Source organism: Ursus maritimus, unplaced genomic scaffold, assembly GCF_017311325.1.
Source record: "Ursus maritimus isolate PB19 unplaced genomic scaffold, ASM1731132v1 scaffold_31, whole genome shotgun sequence".
NCBI classification, from domain to species: domain Eukaryota; kingdom Metazoa; phylum Chordata; class Mammalia; order Carnivora; family Ursidae; genus Ursus; species Ursus maritimus.
In genome coordinates this window covers 29309057-29329955 of record NW_024425675.1, presented here as the reverse complement: position 1 = coordinate 29329955, position 20899 = coordinate 29309057, and the positions used below count along the sequence as shown (strand labels likewise).

Sequence of the window (20899 nt, the reverse complement as noted above, 5' to 3'; positions counted from 1 at the left end):
GTTTATGGAACTGCACAAAGAACTATGGGTATGAAAAATTGCATTCCTTACTTGCTTTTATTTCCGATGAAGCTAGAATTAAACGTATCCTTGGGAGACATTGGGGTTGGAACAGTCTTGGATTTCTTGCGTGCATTTGAAGAGTCACTGCATGCCATCGACAGAGAACGGCTGAGTTCTGTTGGGCAGAGGCTCGTGGAGAACCCATGTAGCAAGTGCACGAGGCCGTGGAGACATGGGAGGGATTCTTAATCCCAAGTCAATTCCCTAAAAACTAAAAGCAAGGAAGGAACTTTTATTCGTAACAGTTCGGTGAAACTGTTTGCATTTGTGAAACTTTTATAGAAACTACTTGTTTTCCAGGATCACTTTGTGAGAATGTTCATGCATCGTAACTCCTGTTTCACGAATGAAAATGGATACTCAGGGGCGCCTGGGTGGCACAGTGGTTAGGCGCCTGCCTTCGGCTCAGGGCGTGATCCCGGCGTTATGGGATCGAGCCCCACATCAGGTTCCTCCGCTGGGAGCTTGCTTCTTCCTCTCCCACTCCCCCTGCTTGTGTTCCCTCTCTCGCTGGCTGTCTCTATCTCTGTCGAATAAATAAATAAAATCTTTTAAAAAAAAGAAAGAAAGAAAATGGATACTCAGATTTTAAAGCATCCTGAGGTTGGACAAAATCTTCACGATGAAGACAAAACCCAAGTATTATGTCTTCTTGTTTACTGCTTCCCCTTGGTTAAATATTAATATCCCATGGAATGAAAGAGACGGAAATTATTACACCAGTTGTCAGGTAGACAAGAACACAGCTTACTGACATGTCGAGGATTGCTGACCATCTCTTCCTGCTGGTTTTTGTTCCCTAGACATCGGCAAATATTCCAGAGCCTGAGGTCTTGCTTAGGACTTTTTTTTTTTAAGCCTGTTTATCAAAGTTTGAAGCATCATTTGATATCAGTGGAAAAAAGATTTTTTTTTTCTAAGATTTTATTTATTTGTCAGAGGGCGAGTACACACGAGCAGAGGGAGAAGCAGGCTCCCAGAGGAGTCCCAGGACCCCGGGCTCACGTCCCGAGCCAAAGGCAGATGCCCAACCAACTGAGCCCCCCAGGTGTCCCAAAAAATTTTTTTTGGAGATGATGGCTGGCTAGTTCTGAGCGAGAGAGGAGACGTGTCCCGGGAACCCCACTGGGGTTTGTAGGGAAGTGGGGCAGAGAGGATCGGGGGAAGTTAGGCAGACATTCCAGCACCTTCCCGACAGAGGAGAGCCAGACTACCAGGCTTGTAGATGGAAGTGAAACCGCTCGTCTTCCATGTGCTTGTCGGGGCCGACGTGATTCCTTCCGAGGGCTGAGTGAGGTCCCTCAGGATGGGTGGGCCAGGGCGGAGGGGGGTGCGTTCTCTCAAATATCCCTGCCCTGTTTCACACCGGACACCAGCTGGGAGGCCTCCTGCTTGTCCCGAGTGCCACGTGGCAGTCCCCAGTTCTGAGGATGGGCTCAGACTTCCCTGAGCACCTGTCATGTGCTCTGTGTCCTTCCGGCATTTCAGCCCAGCATCTGCCTGGAGCCGCAGTAACATGCGGGCGTCTGGGAACCGCCCCTGCTCCTTGGGCCATCGAAGGCACATGACCTAACCACCTACACTGCACTTTCCCAGTTACGATGACAGGACTCCTTCCCTCATGGGGTACAGTGAGGACAAGAGATCGTCCGGGTAAAATGCCCGGCTCTCTGCCTGGGATGGACAAGCGCTCACTATGAGATGCTTCTCTTGTTGGGGTTGTGTTAGGAAACAGCACCGTCATCGGATGAGGGAAGTGGTACAGCACCTTCAACCCAAAGAAAATAAATGTCTCATCGAAGGGTGTGCTTCTGCTGGCCACCCCAGGCTGGCGGCTCCCTCGCAGATTCCGAGAGAGGTGGGTCGTTTCCAGATAGCCCTTGAAGTGAACCAGGAACACCTGAGCTCGGCAGGGAGCATGCAGAGAAGGGAGGATTTGGGAACGGCTGGCTGCAGATGTTTTTGATGCACCCCTTCCTCCCAACGCTGTATCTCTTTTGTGCAGATGGGATCCATGGATGGGATGCCCGGGAAGAAAACTGGGTCCCTGTGTCTTGGTTTGAGGGGAGAAGGAGGTCTTTTTTTTTTTTAAAGATTTTATTTATTTATCTGACAGAGATAGAGACAGCCAGCGAGAGGGGGAACACAAGCAGGGGGAGTGGGAGAGGAAGAAGCAGGCTCATAGCGGAGGAGCCTGATGTGGGGCTTGATCCCATAACGCCGGGATCACGCCCTGAGCCGAAGGCAGACGCTTAACCGCTGTGCCACCCAGGCGTCCCAGAAGGAGGTCTTTTGATGTGGGTTAATCCCCTCATCTTCAACTCTGTCCCATACTCAGCCCCACACGGGAGGACCAGGTCTGTTCCCCGTGACAGGTGTATGCCAAGGACAGTGTCTGGCAGCTGGAGGCTCTTCCCTACTTATTCAGTAGATGACAAACACGTTTTTGTACTGTATAAAGCCAGGTCTTATCATTCCTTGACCACGTCTGAAAAACAGTTGCTTCGACTTGAAGGTTTACGTTAGCAACTCTACGAGATCCCTGCATGGACCATCATCAAATCTATCCCACGCCGGAGCTGTTGACTTCTGCAGACTGAATTATAATCTCCTGGAGGGAAGTGATTGGGTTTAGTCATCTTTGTCTCATCAAATCTGTGTAAGCACACAGTGCTTTTCCCTACAGATCCTCAAAATATCTTCCTGCTACCAGATTAAATTTAATGTATTGAAAAGAACCAGAGCGGATGGTCTTGAGGAGAATGAATGAAACCAAACGTTTAATAAGATCACCCCACTGGAGTATAGAATGACAAAACAATTGATATATTTAGTCCAAAGTTTTGGGCAATATGTGGGCAAAACAGTAAAAATTGCTTTGCTTCTGTATGGAGTTGGTTGTGAATTAGTCATGCGTTTGCCACTAAACACATTTTTAAAATCCAAGTGAATAAAACTGTAATAAACCGAGCCTTTCTTCAACATCTATAATATTTAGTTGAAATTTTCCATGATAGAGGCATAGCACTTTTTACCTGTTTTCCTCTTGTGTTTTATCTACTTAATAAAATTTTGTTGTATGAAAATGTACACGTGTGTAATTAAATCTTCGTTAGTTACTCTAATGTAAGCCTTGCATCTGTAAAGTGAATTTTAAAATTTGTTCAAATTAATAATTACCAAGTTTCCAGTTATTTATTCAATCTCTTAATAAATGCATTAATTTATTAACTCTGTTAACAGATGTTAATAGCTCTCTAAATACACTGACTTAGTGAGTAATATTAAACCATTTGTCAAGTTTTTTCTCTCTGAGGGGCTTAAAAATTTCTTCAAGGGGTGCCTGGGTGGCGCAGTCGTTAAGCGTCTGCCTTCGGCTCAGGGCGTGATCCCAGCGTTCTGGAATCGAGCCCCACATCAGGCTCCTCCGCTATGAGCCTGCTTCTTCCTCTCCCACTCCCCCTGCTTGTGTTCCCTCTCTCACTGGCTGTCTCTATCTCTGTCAAATAAATAAATAAAATCTTTAAAAAAAAAATTTCTTCAACTCGGTTGTGACTGAGTTTCGCGGAGAACCAAATTTTAATAAATGGCTCCTTCTTTCCTCAGCCACATAACACGTACAGAGTTTTGTGTTTTGTTTTGTGTTGTGCTTTTAAAACCAAATTGCTTTCTGATTTCTCAGCTCACTTTTTTTGAGATTGTTTAATTATGGAATCGTACTTTCTAATTCAAAGGAAACTAGTCCGTTCATTAGTGAGCCGCCTGTCAAAGGCAGACAGAAGTTATATGGACCGTTGGCAGGAGGAACTTGCCATTGTTTACAGACTTTTTTACAGACAACTGCAATTCCTACTTGCAAAAGCAAGCTTGCAATTTATTGACTGAAGATGCTAGGGTGAGATACGCTGCTCTGTTAACGGTAGATACACTCAGAGGCTCGACTCCGTGTTCTGTGCAGGACTTCCAGCTCGAAACCACTGCAGTCTGGTTCAGCTTTACTGAGTTACTGTTCGTACATTAGTGTACTTAAATATGCGATAATGTTGGTTAGAAAGGAACAGCGCCTGGGCAGCCACTGGGGCAAGAAAGCATGTGACTGACCGATGCTCTATGAAGGGTCCTAATGCGTTGTCATGTATATGGTGGAACCCACGAGGTCCGTAAAAGTTATGTGACTTATAGACTTTCGCATCTTCATCACAGACTTCCCACCTGTCGGCTATGAGCTCATCCGTGTGGGTAGATTGTGACGTGGCACTAACTTTTCCTTACCAATTTATGTGGGCTATCATGTGGCATTCGTTGTGGGTCTTATATTTCCACTATAAGCATACCTTCTAGAAAACTCATAGCTGGTTTTTAAACCGCCTATTTGTGTGCATATCTATATATTATTGTAAAGCATTTCTACCTAGGGATAGATCAGAACTGAAATTATCTTGTGTTTTTCATCACGTGAATGTTTTGTCTCTGTAGGAATGTCTTCAATCTCAGCTTCGTGGAGAACGGCATTTCCACATTTTCTGGATGTGATCCAGCTCTCTGAACTTGGAAGCTGGAGCTACTCAGCTTGTCAAATTTTCCTATGCTCTTCCAATTGGGAATGATAGTTTATAAATTACATTTGGAAATAGAAGTTTATAAATTACAGAATGCCAGTCTCAAATAAGCCAGTCTTACCAGACCAAGTAAGGTTTTCATGATGCATCATCTCGGTAATATTCATACTGACGTGGAAAATCAAACTTCCAGTTGAATGTTATCTTACGTACATACTTACAGAGGTATGTTTATCTTGGGGACAAAGTCTGGCTGGCTGTAAATAGCTACACCATTTCCCCAAAGCCTGCGGGGATTTAATTTTAGTAATGTGAAAGGGCTGCATGGTTACTTGCTATGTTGTTCGTATGTTGTAACAGCCGACCTAAACAGTCTGGTAGTCTGTTCTCCCCCAACAAGGAAAATAAGGCACATACAGCCGCATGTATGCATAAACCTCACATGGACTCAACAATGTTGACTGGGTTTTCCTTGAGCAGTTTCACCGAATGATTCACAAATCACCAACCCTGCGGTAAACACACAGAGTTCATGAAGTCATAAGCCGCCAATCCCAACCGTTTCTACTATTTGTCTACAGCCAGCCTGGCGTGGAGAAGGGAGGGATCTCAAGCCAAGAAGTTTGTTTCCAATTCCTGCTTCGCCAGTTTCTACTTCACCTCTGTCTGCCTCAGTTTCCTTATCCAAGATATGGTACCTACCTCCTGGGGTTCTTGTAAGGATGAAGTGAGTTCATACGTCTAAAACAATGAGAATGATGAGAACGACGGCACATCATCATTCCTGCATTTGGTTGACCTGTCACCCCCCAAATATTAACAGTAATAAAACTCACCATGCTCGAATGATCTAGGAAGGTTTACACATTAAATTTAAATCCTAACACTTGAGCAAATTGTCTGTGACATACCTGTTTTATTTTTTAATGGCAAAAATTTTATGACTGATGATATGTTTCTAGCATGTGTGAGTGGTTTCAATCATCCTTATTAGTTTAATAGTGCCCTAGAGTGGTTTCTTGACCTTTCCCACACCTCAGCGATTCTTGGGGAGTTTTCTGTAAACCTCTGGCTCATGGACAGCGGAGTCACACGGGTCACCTTAGAAGGCCACCGAGTCATCCACCCTCTTGGGTTAAGCTGGGCAAACCGCATAAGGGGCCCGACTGTGGGATAGTATTCCCTTCTAGAATGATTCCTTTGTCCTCTTGGAGCAGAGCCATTCCTGCATTTTATTCTGCTTTAAAAATTACTCCTTCTAAATACAATGCGTCATAAATCCTCCACGCTGATTATTAGGGGACCGAGAGAAGCCAGAGGCAGATAATGTCCATGGGCCTGAAGGCAATGGCGACATTGGTCTAACAAGAGTACATTGGGCCTCCAGTATGTTCAAAATGCTTATATTGTGTTATGACAATTTTGTCACTATCTACCCAAATGGACTGAGAGAATTAAGATGCTGCAAATACCTACATTTTAACACATCCCTTCATTCAACATGGACGAGTGTATTTCAAATGGCCTCACCAGCGGAGGAAATCCACACAAAGTAAGATTAGTCTGGGGGAGGCACTGAAGGCCAGCAGGGCTGAAAGCAGTGTCTCTGTGGGGAGGGGCGCTGGGTTGAATCTGGGGAGAGGGTCCCTGGGGAGGGAAAGTCAGTGTCTGGGGCCGTCGGAGCAGGTGGGGAGGCGGTGCTGTGGTCAGGGGTCCGTGTGTTTGCCGGTGGGTGTTCAACCTCGAGGCTGGGTGGAGGGGAGATCTCAGGGGGAGACTGGACAGGGGGCGTGGGTCTGACCCGCTAAGAAAGGACAGGCTGTGTCTTGGAGGCGATGGGAGGGGGGCGTCTTGCGGGATGGTAAATAAAGAGTCTGTCTAACCAGACTGGCAAGATAGAGCAAAAATAAAAACACCGGCAACGAAAGCACTTTAGCAAGGGGTAGAGAGACTGGTCGCTTACTGCTTATCTCGGCTGAGGTAAGCTCCGAGGAGGCCACCTTATGTCAAGCAGCAGAAACCGTTTGGACCCTCTTTCCCCATCTGTCCACCTGTAAACCCAGAGTTTCTAAAGGAGAGTGAGACAATGTGCCCTGGAAGGTGAGGAGGAAGAGGAGGGGAAGGAAAGAAACAAGGGACGTGGGAGTGGGGTCCACTTCAGAAGACAAGACAGTGAGCGGCTGGAAAGTCGAAACCACGATGAGATATCACTTCACGCCTGTCAGAATGGCTTAAATCAATAACACAAGAGACAACAGGTGTTGGCGAGGACGTGGAGAAAGGAGAGCCCTTGAGCTCTGTTGCCGGGAATGCAAACTGGTGCAGCCACTGTGGAAAACAGTATGGAGTTTCCTCAAAAAGTTACAAATAGAGCTGCCCTGTGACCCAGCAATTGCACTTCTGCGTATATCTGAAAAAAACAAAACCGCTAACTCAATATGCACCCCTATGGTCACTTGCAGCCTTATTTACAATAACCAAGATATGTCAGCGACCTTACTGTCCGTTGACGGATGAATGGATAAAGACAATGTGGTGTGTGGACACAACGGAATGCTAGTCAGGCGTGAAAAAGAAGGAGATCCTGACATTGTAGCAACAAGGATGGAGCTTGAGGGTATAATGCTCAGCGGAGTAAGTCAGACAGAGAAAGGCAAATACAGCATGGTCTCTCTTATAGGAGGAATCTAATAAATAAATAAATAAATAAAATTTTAAAAACCTACACTCACAGATACAGATAACGGATTGGTGGTTGCCAGAGATGGGGGATGGGAATGGGGCAAAAGCACAAAGTAGCAGGTATACACACACACACACACACACACACACACACACACACACACACCTGTATCCCAGGGATGGAAAGTACAGCATGGTGGTTATAGATAATAATCCTGTGCTGTGTATTTGGAAAGTTTCTAAGAGCATAAATCTTAAAAGTTCTCATTACAATACAAAAATTTTGTGACGAGGTCTACTGATGGACATTGACTAGACCTACTGCAGCCATCATTTCACAGCTCCTGCAGATACAGAATCATCGTGTCGTATGCACGCAATGGATACGATGTCATGTGTCGCTTATACCTCAACAGATTTTTAGAAATACTGATCTTCTTTGGATTTTTTTCAGCCGTGTAAAAATGTAAACCATATTCTGAGATCACGGTCATACAAAAAGAGGCAGCAGGCTGGAATTATCCCGAGGACTACAGTTTGCAGAGCATGGATGCCGCCAGGCAGGGAAAGCAGGGCTGAGGTCTTGGCAGTGATTCGGTCCGGAGGCTCAGGATGCCTGGAGCAGGAGAGTGACATGAAATTGTTCACCGAAAAGGCCAATGAATTGGATGGTTGCTGGGCAAAACGCTGTTGGTTTTTTTTTTTTAATTAGTTTTTTTTTTAAAGATTTTATTTATTTATTTGACAGAGATAGAGACAGCCAGCGAGAGAGAGAACACAAGCGGGGGAGTGGGAGAGGAAGAAGCAGGCTCATAGCGGAGGAGCCTGATGTGGGGCTCGATCCCAGAAAGCCGGGATCACGCCCTGAGCCAAAGGCAGACACTTAACGACTGAGCCACCCAGGCACCCCTAATTAGTTTTTAATTCCAAAATTCTGTTGGTTTTAGAAAGATAAATTTCAGCGTGCTGTTCTCCATAAAACGTGTTCTGTCTGACACCAAGATTTCGGTCCTAACGACTGATCACAGGTCTCAGGAACCAACCCTTGAATTCACACTTGGTCCTCTGCCGCGGACACTCCTCTGCCACGGACACTCCTCTGCGCCTGATCATATTGACTCAGTCTGAAGCTCTGCCCTCTGCAGAGTGGAGCTGGAGGAGTCCAAGAGATGTGGGGGTTTGGTCATGGTCCTGGCCAGTCGGGCACTAGACACCATGGCAATCCGATTTGTTGCAGAAGCGAGCGAAGAGCCAAGATCAATTGTGCTGGTATCAGGCTTACAGTAAAGTGGAGCTGATACATGAGCTAGCCCTCGGTGAAGCACTGTTCCCAACCCCACAGCCCATCCAGGAGAGTCCACGGTGCCTCAGCCAATGAGGAATGGGAGTGCAGGTTGATAATCCAGAAAGTCCCTCAGGAGTGCAATGGATAGCAGGTTTTCCAGATGTTGTTCTGTGTAGATTCTAGAACAACTTGAATCTCACGTTAGAATGGTTGAATGTGTAACAGTACTATATATATAACACTATTCACTGCAAGATACTTAGTGATTACTAGACACGTGCCAGGCATTTTGCTAGATGTTGGGAACAGGATGGCAAGACAGACGTAATATCCACCTCCAGGAAGTTTATAATCTGAAAATTACCATTACTTATATCTACATCAAATTTTATCTCTGTGTCTATCTATATTTTTATCTATCCTATCCATCCATCCATCCATCCATCCATCCATCTTTGTATGTGTGCACAATAATCATAACATAATAATAATGACGTATCATTTAAGCTAGATTAAGTAATAATAGCTAGTAATAACATTGTGTTATTTGAAAGATCACAAAGACTGGGGCGCTTGTGGGTGGCTCCGTCGGTGAAACATCCGACTCTTAATCTTAGTTTGGATCTTGATCTCAGGGTCATTGTGTTCAGGCCCCACATTGGACTCCACACTCGGCATGGAGCCTACTTACAAAAAAAAAAAAAGTTCACAAAGATTAGGAATAAAATTATTAACTTTTTGGTATACATATACAGAACATTTTTAGAGAATCAGTACATACGAACACACAAACACACACTGTCTCAAAGGAAACATAGATGTACATGGAGCGAGAGCCCCAAACTCTTGCAGGGAAATCCCACTGTGTGGTCCTCAAATTCCCAGTCACTTGGGAGGTTAAGGTGCACACAGAGACATACTTGATGACGTTTTGGGAAAAGGCCCAGAAGTCTACTTTTTTACAAGCTCTCTAGATGATTGTGTTGAAGGTGCTGTAGAACTCACATTTTAGTTTTTGTTTGCCACTATTGTCTCCTTAGAATGACTTTGGATACAGGATTGTCTGAATATTTTCATCCATAGTGGTCCCTGGGTTTTAAGCTGCATGATACCCAAGGATGAAAAACAGTTTTGATGTCATTTACAAAATAACTTTCTCCTTACTGCTTCTTTGTGAGTGTGGTTTTTTTTAAGTGGAATGTTCAGTACAATAGGCAGATTTATTGTTTGCAATAGTGTAATAACTGTTTTACTTGATAATCTTACATTATTGTCTAATCAGCCCCTTGGGTTACTTAGTTGTAGACATTTTTTCTTCCTTCTCTTTCATTTCTTGAGACATATCTGGGTTAATGAAACACTCAGAATAATCAACTCTGGTATTGAGCTAGCCATAGCTGTTGAATCGAATTGAACTGGGCTTTGGGGGATTATTTTAGATATGCCAAATAATTAATTACCATGATTTCCGGTTTACAAAAACATTGCATTAACGGATCTTATTGTTCATTGGAGATTAGTAGGGACTCCTAATTTTTGACATAGAAATATGCCTGAGATAATATCTCAAACACTGACTATGATTTTTTAATTTTTATTATTTTTAATTTATTTATTTTGTATATGACCATTAAGCACATTTTTCTCCCCGCTGACCTCCCTTGAAAACATTTCAATAGAGATTACAATTATCCTTACAGACATTAGCAATCAGAAAAATTTTAAATAATATTTCCATTATTATCGGTATTTCTTCTTCCCTCCAGGTCACTTATTTTCTTGCTGGGTGTGATGGGCCTGTGCTAATCAGTAGGGTTTTCAAATTGTATAAACCGGTATTTCAGTAAATACTGGTAAATACCAGTGTTAACTCTTCAGTTCACATCCTCATAAAATGATGCCTCTAAGATCGACTCCTTTATCTGCTCATCTAACTTTTCATAACATAGAAAGATTTTAACTCAATTCAGATCAAATATGGCCAACACTTGAAAGAAGCAGGTATTTCATATTTCAGTTCCCACGGAGGAGAACTGCCTCTGTTCTGTGATATCCGATTTCCCATTGAAATTCGCACATGCAGTGTGAGTATGTCAAATCACGTTCTTCAATTACCCCGTCAGGCAGACACTTGTGTATGAAGAATATTTAAGCACTGTGGGTTCTAAGGATAAACTCATGAATGAAGGTTGTGCTCATGCCCAACACATTCAGTATGGCCACGGCTTCGCCCTGTTCCTCCTCATTACCCCTGCTTTACCTCCATCAGCTGCCCTGGATTTGTATCTGAGATGACATGGGCTGCCCAAATAGACTATTTTCTTTTTAAAAACTGGGCTACTTCTTCACATGACCAAGAATCTTCAGTTTAAAGTCTGTACCTCACTGATGGACTACTAAATCGCTTTAAGATGTGTGATGGCCCTAAAATTCTTCAGCAGTGTCGTCATAGCCTCACCAGATGTAGTCATTAGATAGATCAAATATCAAATAGGCTCTTATTTTTTTTTAATTTTTTATTTATTTTTAAAAATTTTTATTATGTCATGTTAGTCACCATTCAGTACATCCTTAGTTTTTGATGCAATATTCCAGGATTCATTATTTGCGTATAACACCCAGTGCTCCATGCAATTCGTGCCCTCCTTAATACCCATCACCGGGCTAACCCATCTCCCCACCCCCACCCCAACGCTCAGTTTGTTTCGCAGAGTCCACAGGCTCTTTTTTTTAAATTAGAAATGGAATATGGTGAGTGTGTTATTTCCAACACGATCTAGTGATCGTTAAGCCAGACATGTGACTGGATAAGTCTGTTTTACGGATGTCGTGGGTTCTAGGACAAATCTACCTCACTACTGCATTTATCCATATCAACTTTTTAAAAGAATTGTTTATTTGAGAGAGAGAGTAAGCAGGAATGGGAGGGGCAGAGGCAGTGGGAGAGAATCTTGAGTAGACTCCATGCTGAGCATGGAGCCCTATATGGGGCTCGATCCCAGGATCCTGAGGTCATGACCTGAGCTGCAACCAAGAGTGAGATGCTTAACCGACTCCACCACCCAGGTGCCCCTAAATGTCAATATTTTTTAATCCCGCTAAGAAAGTTCATAAGAAGGTGAGGTGGAGAAAAGCATGCTTTCTGTGACTTAACTTTTTACAACTCCCAAGTGATTCATAAATTCGGACCATCTCCCCCTGGGGTATGAAACTCATTGCTTGGGAGTAACTACTTGAAGACACTGATTGTTCCTTGCCTTGGTTATGTCTTTACCCGGGTTCTAATTTATAGAAACCTCAGAGTCCTTAATTATATGAGCTCCACGTGCTCCAGAAACCAAAGATGTACAGTGTTGCTTGGGATCAACTTTCTCACCCCAAAATGACTAGATAAGAGTCAGCCCCATATCAGACAGAAATTAGATCATTGCTTCTCCTCAGTTGTGTTTGATCTTGATGTTAAGATACTTGGAAAGAGATCAATAATGATCAGATGTCTCAAGTGTACTGAAAAAATAATTACACAATATTTAACTGGCGTCATAGCACGACAGAATGGTGTTTCTTGAAATACAGAATGAGAGTCATGCTACTATCTTTAACTCAGGACAGGGAGAAGAACCCGACATCTCTCTCTGTACGTGTATATGTGTGTGTGAGTGTGTAACTGTGTATAATTATGTGTAATATATAAGTATATAATATACAAGGTAGATATAACTTTACATGTGTCTTATATATAGTAAAATATATGTAGTAAATATATATATTTTTAAATTATGTATTTTTAAATATGAATTAATACAGTATTAATATAACTATACATATTTATGTATATAAACTTTTCTCTGTTCCATACTAACTGAAACAATGACAATAAAAAATATAAGGCGGCCTGAATCTAGAAAAGTTGCCATAGAGATTCTTGGTAATTTCACTTAAAATTTCCTGAATCAATTTCCTACTGAGTAAAATGAACTGTATCAGTAGCTTTTATGAAACAGTAATTTAATTTTTAGAGAATTTGTTTACTGGAATTCCCTGTACACATTAACCTCTCTTTTTACTTGTTTGGGGGGCAAATCTCTTTCTTTTTTCTTTTTCTTATTTTTTTTTTTAATTCGCACTCATTCATATAATTGGCATACCAAATACTTAGAGAATGTGACCCAAAGTGTCAATTAAATGCATGTATATAAATATTTATATGTAAATCTTCAATATCTTTCTTTTATTTATGCAATCAACAAAAACGGAGCAAGACATTCGATATCTTGCACCAAGTTTTACTGAACAATAAAAATACCAGCCCTTGTCAAGGAAAAGATGCTGGTGGGCATGACCAGGGACCAGGGAGAAAGTGTCAGCTGGGATTGTGTCATATGTCCGGTTTTACTGAGGGGCAATAAAACCAGAGGAATGTAGCCGTGACGACAATCAGGTTCCCTCTTCTTGGCAATCCAGTTTTACTGGCTACCATAGCCACGAGGAATTTTATGTTTTCTATGTCTTTCAACAGGTTTACTCCATTGGAACGGGTTTCCAGTTTGCTGGAATCAAATTATCGAAAGAATAGTATATTTCATTTAAATTTTATAGCTGTGTGAGCCATTTCATACATATGTAAAATTGCTAATCTGAAAAAATCAAGTGTGATTACTAATTTTATTTTGATTCAGAAAGTATATAAGGGTTTGTTCAAGGGGCAGAAGAAGCTGTGGGGGGCCTCCTGCTCCGGTGAATGAGGGTCCCGTATTTGTCCTCGGCATCTCCTGGTTGAAATGTTAATGCACTTGGGAGTTTCTCTGGTTCCAATGAGTGTATCGCCTGTCTCCGGGAAGATGGGGATAGTTCGTGTGCACGCCTGACTTTAGAGGAGTGAGGACAGAGTGCACAATCAGTGAGAGCGAGTAGGGGCAGCCCCGAGAAGTTGGGGTGTTTGGGACTTCTCAGCATCTAAAGGAGAGGAGCACTTCTGACCGATGCAGTCCTTTTGCAGCCTGGCTAAACAAGATTTATACCGTGACATTGTGGGGAAAATCTTGGTATGTGAGCCTAGCATAAGAGAGAGACTTTAAACAAGATGCAAGAAAAAGTAAAGTCGCATGGTCAGTTTCACTCTTACAATAAAGTTTTTCCGTGGGTAAGATAAGATTCGGTAAGAGAGCCACGGCCCAAGTTTTGTAGTTCTTCAGAGCAATCCAAATCATTGATGAGCATGCGTATCTGGTCTTTACCATTGAAACCTGCCTAGAAGGACATCCAGGGGAAATGATCTATTTAAGAGTCATTTTAGGGGGTCCATATATTTATTTTTGTTACTGTCTGTAAACACGGTCTTGGCCTTTCAAGGATGCCAGCCTTTGTTTCTGATGAGATATGTCTCCTAGTGATCACTCGAGGTTAAAATGATCCATACTAGGCCGTGGACACAGGATGATGATGACAGATGAGATGAGACACTGCACTGACACTTGCAGCAGGGAGGCGCATGGCGAGGAGAACCCCAGATGTGGGCACAGGCATCCAGAGTTCCGGACACCAGCCCTGTCCCCGGGGCTGGGCTCTAAGATTTCACAGAACTCCTTCTGACTGCAGAATTGAGCGTTGAAAGGTTCTCACATAAGTGATATTTTCACTCATGAACAAGGCAGTGACAGACACACACGATTTTAGCCCTGCAGCCTTCATGAAACCAGCAGGACCATGGGTGGGGCAGCAAATTTCTTCAAAGATACACTGTATGCGTTGGGGGTCAGAGAGCGCGATATGCCATCTTATCACAATACTTGACTTCCTCTTTAGAGTCTGACAAAGCTTCTATATTTTCATAGGACCTCCCCCAAGCAGACAGACAATGCTGGGGGGAAAAAAGGAAGCTGAACAATGATGTGCTAAATTTGAAAGAAACATAACTTTTCACATGATACCAGACCTTTCCCAAACGCAACGCTCTTTGCCCTGCTTGTGGTCTCCAATTTTTTCCAGCTGAAGCCATCCCGAGGAAGTGGTATCATCAGCTTAATTAAAAATACCTCCTTCATCTTGGCTGCCTTTTACCAAAAGGAGTGATTTGAGTTCTTAGAAGAGATTGCTGCTGGCATTACAATAGCCGAGGGGGCTCTTGTGGGACCGGTAGTGTAGTTAGGTAAACAGTGATCTCATTTTGGGTCATGCAGTTTTACTAACATCATCGTGAAAGGTATCAACAAGATATGAGGTTGCTGTCAACGTACTTAACTCCGTTTGTTTTGGCTTTTGGGTTTTTTCATCTGACGGAGTGAACTCTCAGGAAGCTGGAAACATTTCTTTCCACTTAATTTTTGTCACTGTAAAAGCAATGCCTGCTCATTAAATAATTGTAAAAGGATAGGAAAAAAGAGAAGTTACTGACGATCCCCACGCTTTCAAACACTTTCTATTTTCCTTGATTGTGCGGCACATGAAGGAACTCTCATTATTTTTGAAGGTTTTAAATAATCCTAAATGAGGACACTTCTCAGTCTGTTCTAAAGACAAAATGGTGATTGAAACCCCACACGTTTCAGTTGGGTTAAACTTTGATCAACCCAGGTGACCAGTCCGTAGATCTTAAAACCCGGTGGAATACTTCTATCAGCCAGACCACACACCCAGATTCCTGGAGCAGGGCTCGTGTTTGTAACCAAACATAACCCCAGAATGTTTGCTTTCCTAAGCGTTTGAGACACATTCCTCTCATTGGAAAGCTTTGTGTCTTTACTCAACAGCCTCCGTCTCTTAGCTATGTTAAAGATACATAGAGAAGGGGTGACATCACAGCGCTGATTTTGTTCTTTAAGCTCGGCACTCAGCTCCAGTTGAGCAGTTACAATGAGTCATGCAATCTTGTGACCGACCGGGCACTTTTCCAACCCGAGACACAGTTAAGATCTCGAACAGAACCTGGAGTTGTTTGAAGAGGAGGTAAGAACAGGACCTGGACTCTCGGTGATACCAGGCTTGTGTGAGTAACAAACTATGTCCCTATTCCTGCTGAGTAACACACCGATGATGAGGTAACACTTAGTAAAGCTGACTCATTTCCTCATTTACAGATGAAAGGGGCTGTTGGAGAAATGACTATCTCCCAGGTAAGCGGTGCTTCCTTCAGGGAATGCGTGGCCAGTCTTTTTAAAGCAAGGCTGACCGTGACATTGGCTCGCCGGTTATCAGGTCTATTGAAAAGGAAATTTTATTACGAAATCGTGTCAGACGTTAAAAGCCAGGGCCATTTCTACCCTTGACTACGTGACAACTGTGGATTTCAGAAGAAAGTGCTGGAAAGCTTGGGGAAATCGGGTGTCATATTGATGGAACACTGAAAATGAAAATGTGGGCTTAAAGCAAGGTTTCTTTTTATTTTCCACCAGATATATTTTTACTGGTGATGCTGGACATCTGTGTGGGGCATCTGTGGGCCAGCGCTGGATGCCCCCCTCTGTATCTAGGGACGCCGCAATTGTACCGGGATGGGGACTGTGGGATTTCCAGCCGTGTCCTGTTGGCTTGAACCCATTCAGCAGGCACTGCCGTCCTGGGAACCCAAGAACCCTCCTCCTCTCTGCCTTGCCGTAATCTCCTGTGCTTTATAATCAAGGCTGTCTTTACAAACACACTCCTCGAAGTTAGTTTGCAGCATACTTATTTTTAAAAATACAAGAAGCCTCTTGGGAGAAAAACATCAGATGAGTGCATTCCTCACCAAAACTCATAACTCTTTTCCTCCTCGACTGGATCTTCACTAGGACTTTACAAAAATGGAAGTAGGCTCTCGAAATAGGATTTTGTTATTTCCATTCATTTACAACGTGTGAATTGCCCTCTGTTGCCCCTTCTCCTACTTGGTATCCCTTCTTCTGAATTCTCGTGTAATTTTAACAGCTGTACAATTCTTTTTGTCGTTGGGAAATCACAAATTGTGAAACACGTTAAACTGAGCACATTTAAAAATAACCTAGCCTTTTCTACTGTTTGGGTAAGGCCGTTTGCTTGTTTGGGGTTGCTAATGGGAATAAGAGACCATGTGTACTGTTACCTCTAGAGCCAGCTTGTTTGCTCAGAGGAAAGAATTCATTGAATAGCCATAGACTACATTCCAGAATGTTGGCCAACCACTTTGCAAAAGTGAACTGTTGGGTCACAGCAAAACCCGCCACCACTCCTGGAAAAGCAGCTCCAAATATCTGCCCAGGGGACAGAGATCTTGCTGCAGGATGTCCGTATGGGCCCTCCTAACAAGTATTTTTATTAGTGGTTCTCTCCTCCTCTTGGTTTCCTAAGAAAAGGCTATTGGAATTTTTAGTCCCTGGAAATCCACTCTTTTTTTCGAAGTTACTTCCTATGTTTTGCAATGAATCCTCCCAATGAACTTGATCTAAATATTGGGTTGCAGGCTCGGGGTGGGGGTGATTTCAAATAGTTCAGGGCCCAGAAGAGATCTGTCGCGTTGTAGTTCTCTCCTTCCCTGCGAACAGACAACAATCGGATCATTCTGCAGTTGGAATCTGAGACTCTGTGGAGCCATCGAGCTGGTCTGCAGGGAGGCTAAGACCTAGCCTGGCAGGTGGGATGCTGTGTGTCCCAGCTCCCTCTCCCTCTCCCTCATCGATCTCTTTTATAGATTGGACCACTCTACTTTGATCTGCTGTTCTACAAGAGTTCCTTTTCACCCAAACAGATAAATAAATGGGTTTGAAAGTTGGTTAGAAGGGAATGTCAAAGCACAGCCCAGAAAGAGGCTGGCATCGCCTCAGCTGGCCGTTCAGAACAGAAGTCAGGGCAGGGCTCAGGGACCGTGCCGGCCTGTCCGGGTCTCTGCTCCTCTGGATTCTCAGAGTCTGACTTATAAGGCAGCACAGAATGGGTCATGTCCTGGTGCCTGGTCCACCCAGGTGGAGTCTGGACTCCCTCCTGCCCCTCTCTGCGCTACATGGCCTTAGCAGGTGGTAAAACTCTCTGGGAATCAGACTTCCTGTGACCGGAACCGCCACGGCGGCAGGTAAGCCCTCACTCCTCTCCTGCAGCGAATGGTGACCTCTCTCTCTCAAACCCTAAGACTGAGGTCCCGAAGGCACATTCTCTTCCCTTCCTGACCCCACCACTTTCCCTTTCCAAAGACCTAAAGAGCCTTTGCCTTCACAGCGACCCTCAGATCTGTCCGTCCCCACGGCCACCGTCCTATTTTTGGCCCTCCTTATGTCAGGCCCATCTGTACTTCCAACTTCTTCTTCCTTGGGCCACACGCCTCCCTCCAGTTCTCGTGAATGCATCACATGACGGCCAGATGGGTCTTCAAATGCTGCTTCGAAAATGTCACATTTCTCACGAAAATCTTTCCCACTTGTCTCAGGGTATTCAAATCCCACTGACACACTTCTCTATTATTTTGCTCAATGAATATCTGAGCACTGGGGTTTCACTGTTGAGCACGGTGGGCCAAGAGCAGCCCGAAGACATCATTTCAAGTCAGCAAGCAAAGCCGTTTTCCGTATAAGGGCAGACGATGCTCTTCCTGGGCGCTTGAACCAGAAGGAGCTCAGGAGCAGACAAGCTGCGGTGCAGCCAGCCACCCTTCCCGCGAGCCAGAGAGCCGGAGCTCAGCGTCCCGGGCTATACTCTAAGCGCTCGGGTTACACCATGAGCTCTCACGAGCGTGTTATTTAGGTCGGGGGAGCTGAGGGGAAGAATCCCTTCTGTGTTTGGTGTGTATGTCAGCCTCTTATGGGGAGCCGTCAAATAATAAAGAAAGTCAACAGAAATGTCATTTCTAGTAGCTTTTAACTAACCATGCCGTCTTTGGATATCACATGTGTGTGTGAAGACAGAGAATTCTAACTCCCATCTAATTAATCATTTTTAATTGTTTGGATGAAAAGCAAAGGCCTGTCAAGGGCATGAGAACAAATTCTGGTGGTGGGGCCCGTGGAAGTCAGACTCTGATGGTTGGGCGCCTGCAATGTGACAGTCGTGGTCTCTGAAGGGCCTGGACCTCCTACCTCGGAAGGAGGGGTCCCAGCCTCAGCGTCACTGGCCCGGCTCTTTCCTGGCCTCCTCCAGCCCATGGGACAGCTGTGGACTGAATTATGTTCCCCCCAAAATGTGCGTGTTGCAGCCCTGATTCCCAGCATGACTGTATTTGGAGATGGGCTCTCTAAGGAGGTAACTAAGGTCAAACAAGGTCATCAGGGTGGGGCCCTGATCCCATAGCACTGGTGTCCTTGTCAGAAGAGGAAGAGACAGCAGGGAGCTCTCTCTCCCTACACCATGTGAAGACACAGTGAGAAGGTGGCAGTCTACAAGTCAGGAAGACAGCTGTCGCCAGAACCTGGCAGTGCTGCCACCTTGATCTTGGACTCCTGGCCTTCAGAGGTATGGGAAATAGCTGTCTGTGGTTTAAGCAGCCCGCCTGTGCTGTTCCATTACCGTGGCCCATGCTGACTAAGACAAGGCATCTTCAACCACTGATACAAGGAGGGCCCTGGCCATGGTTCTGCCTCTTTGCCTCTGCTCCCTGGTGCTCTGGGATCTCCCACGGTGTGTGCGTTCTTACCCGCCCACCTTGAGTAGAAGCCTTGCCGCGAGGACTCCGGTGAGGGGTCGTGTACATATGTGTCCCCCTTGGGTAACAGCCAAACACATCCCTCACACTATGAAAAGGAATATTTGTTGATTGGTCAACTGGCCTGCCAGTTGGTAAGCCAAGTGGTACCTGGTAGGCTGAAATAGTTTGTTTTTACTTCGGTTTCAGGATTGGCAAAGAAATATTGAGGATATTCTGCACACACTTCTGGCTATTTTGAGATCTGAGAGCTGTTTATTTTTTCCTGGAACGATCCAGAGTGTTACTTCTGCCCTTCAACTGGCACGTGGACATAACATAGAACAGCAGGAGCCAAACCCTACAAGAGGCGTACTTTAATTGTCTTTGAAGGGAAGGTGTTTTATCAATAGAATTAAAATCCCATTAACTTCTGTAGTACTTGACCAGGGTACTTCATCCTGCACCCGTCCTTTAAAATCATTTAATCTCTTCTTAGAAAAAGAGGGGAAAATACCGGTTGAACCAAAAATGATTTCTTTCTGCTCTCCTGGTGTTCTTTCTTCATTCTGCATGAAATTAATGTTGAAGAAAGGAGCTGAGCTCTTCAGCTGTGGCCGCATTATTGAGTGCAAAAGCAAGATTTTCAATTAACAGCAATAACCCGGACTTGATCAGAAAATAAAACCGTTCCTGCTAAAGTGACCAGGGATTAACACTTTTAATTGTTCTCGTAGAGAGAGTGTGTATGTCGTAAAATAATCCAAAAGCTCTTGCATTTGCATTTCTGGCCTAAAATGACGGTGAGCTTCATTTCACCTGCTCGATGTGGGTCTTTGACTCCTGAGCTACCTTTCTATTAAATTATAGAAATGATTTTTTGTTCGGACGACATATTAGGGATATTTTACTTCTTCAAAAGTAATGTTTGGAAATTTATTATCCATGATGTTAGTGGGTTTCTATCTGAACTTTGCAAATACATTTTTAAAAACTGTTCTGACGTTATTTCATTAAATTGCAACATGTGGGTTTAAAGGCCACATCGCAAGCTCCTCGGGCAGCCCCACCTCTCGGATGCCTTCAGCTCGGGCTCCAGAAGCAAAGGAGAGAGAAGCAATGATTTAACCGTTTCAGCGATTTTGGCCACCGTGTCCTTCCTCAGCAAGGCCAAACTGGCACTTGCAAAATGGTCAAGATTGTGGACTTATAAAAGTTTTGCTTGGATTGTTTCTTTAGTTAATTGCTTGAAAAACTACTGCATTGTCAACTTCGCTCTCTTGAAATGACTCCGCACATCCTCCTGCAGGTAGAATTATATTCTGGTGCAAGTTACAGAGAGTACAATTCATAGAGATAGTCACGACTGACACCGTATTCAGTTCACATAAAAATAAGGGCCACCAAGGAGGATCTGGGGCTAAAGCAGCTTCTTAGTAACATCTCCAAAGACCTAGTATCGTTCTTTGCTTTGTGGCCCATCATCTCTGCTCTGTACTTTGTATTCTCAAGGTTCTAGGACGCTTGCTGCCAGGGCAGGCAGCTCCACGCTCAGCTTTAGAGAAAGGGGCATAACATTTCAGTTATGTAAGATAAGTGAGCTCCAGAGACCTGCTGCCTAACATTGTCCCTGTAGTCAGCAAGACCGCGTCGTGTGCTGAAGAATGTCAGAGGTAGATCTCGGTTAAGCGTTCTTCTAACAACAAGAAAGAAAGAAAGAAAGAAAGAAAGAAAGAAAGAAAGAAAGAAAGA

General features: G+C 44.0%; 1 long non-coding RNA gene across 1 annotated transcript; it reads left to right on the top strand.

Annotated features, from left to right (window-relative positions):
* Positions 1 to 15409: 15409 nt before the first annotated feature.
* LOC103676226 lies at positions 15410 to 16552 on the top strand. The gene is made up of 3 exons (XR_572032.2): positions 15410 to 15574; positions 15666 to 15701; positions 15981 to 16552. It is a non-coding gene; the product is annotated as an uncharacterized LOC103676226 (long non-coding RNA).
* Positions 16553 to 20899: the final 4347 nt, after the last annotated feature.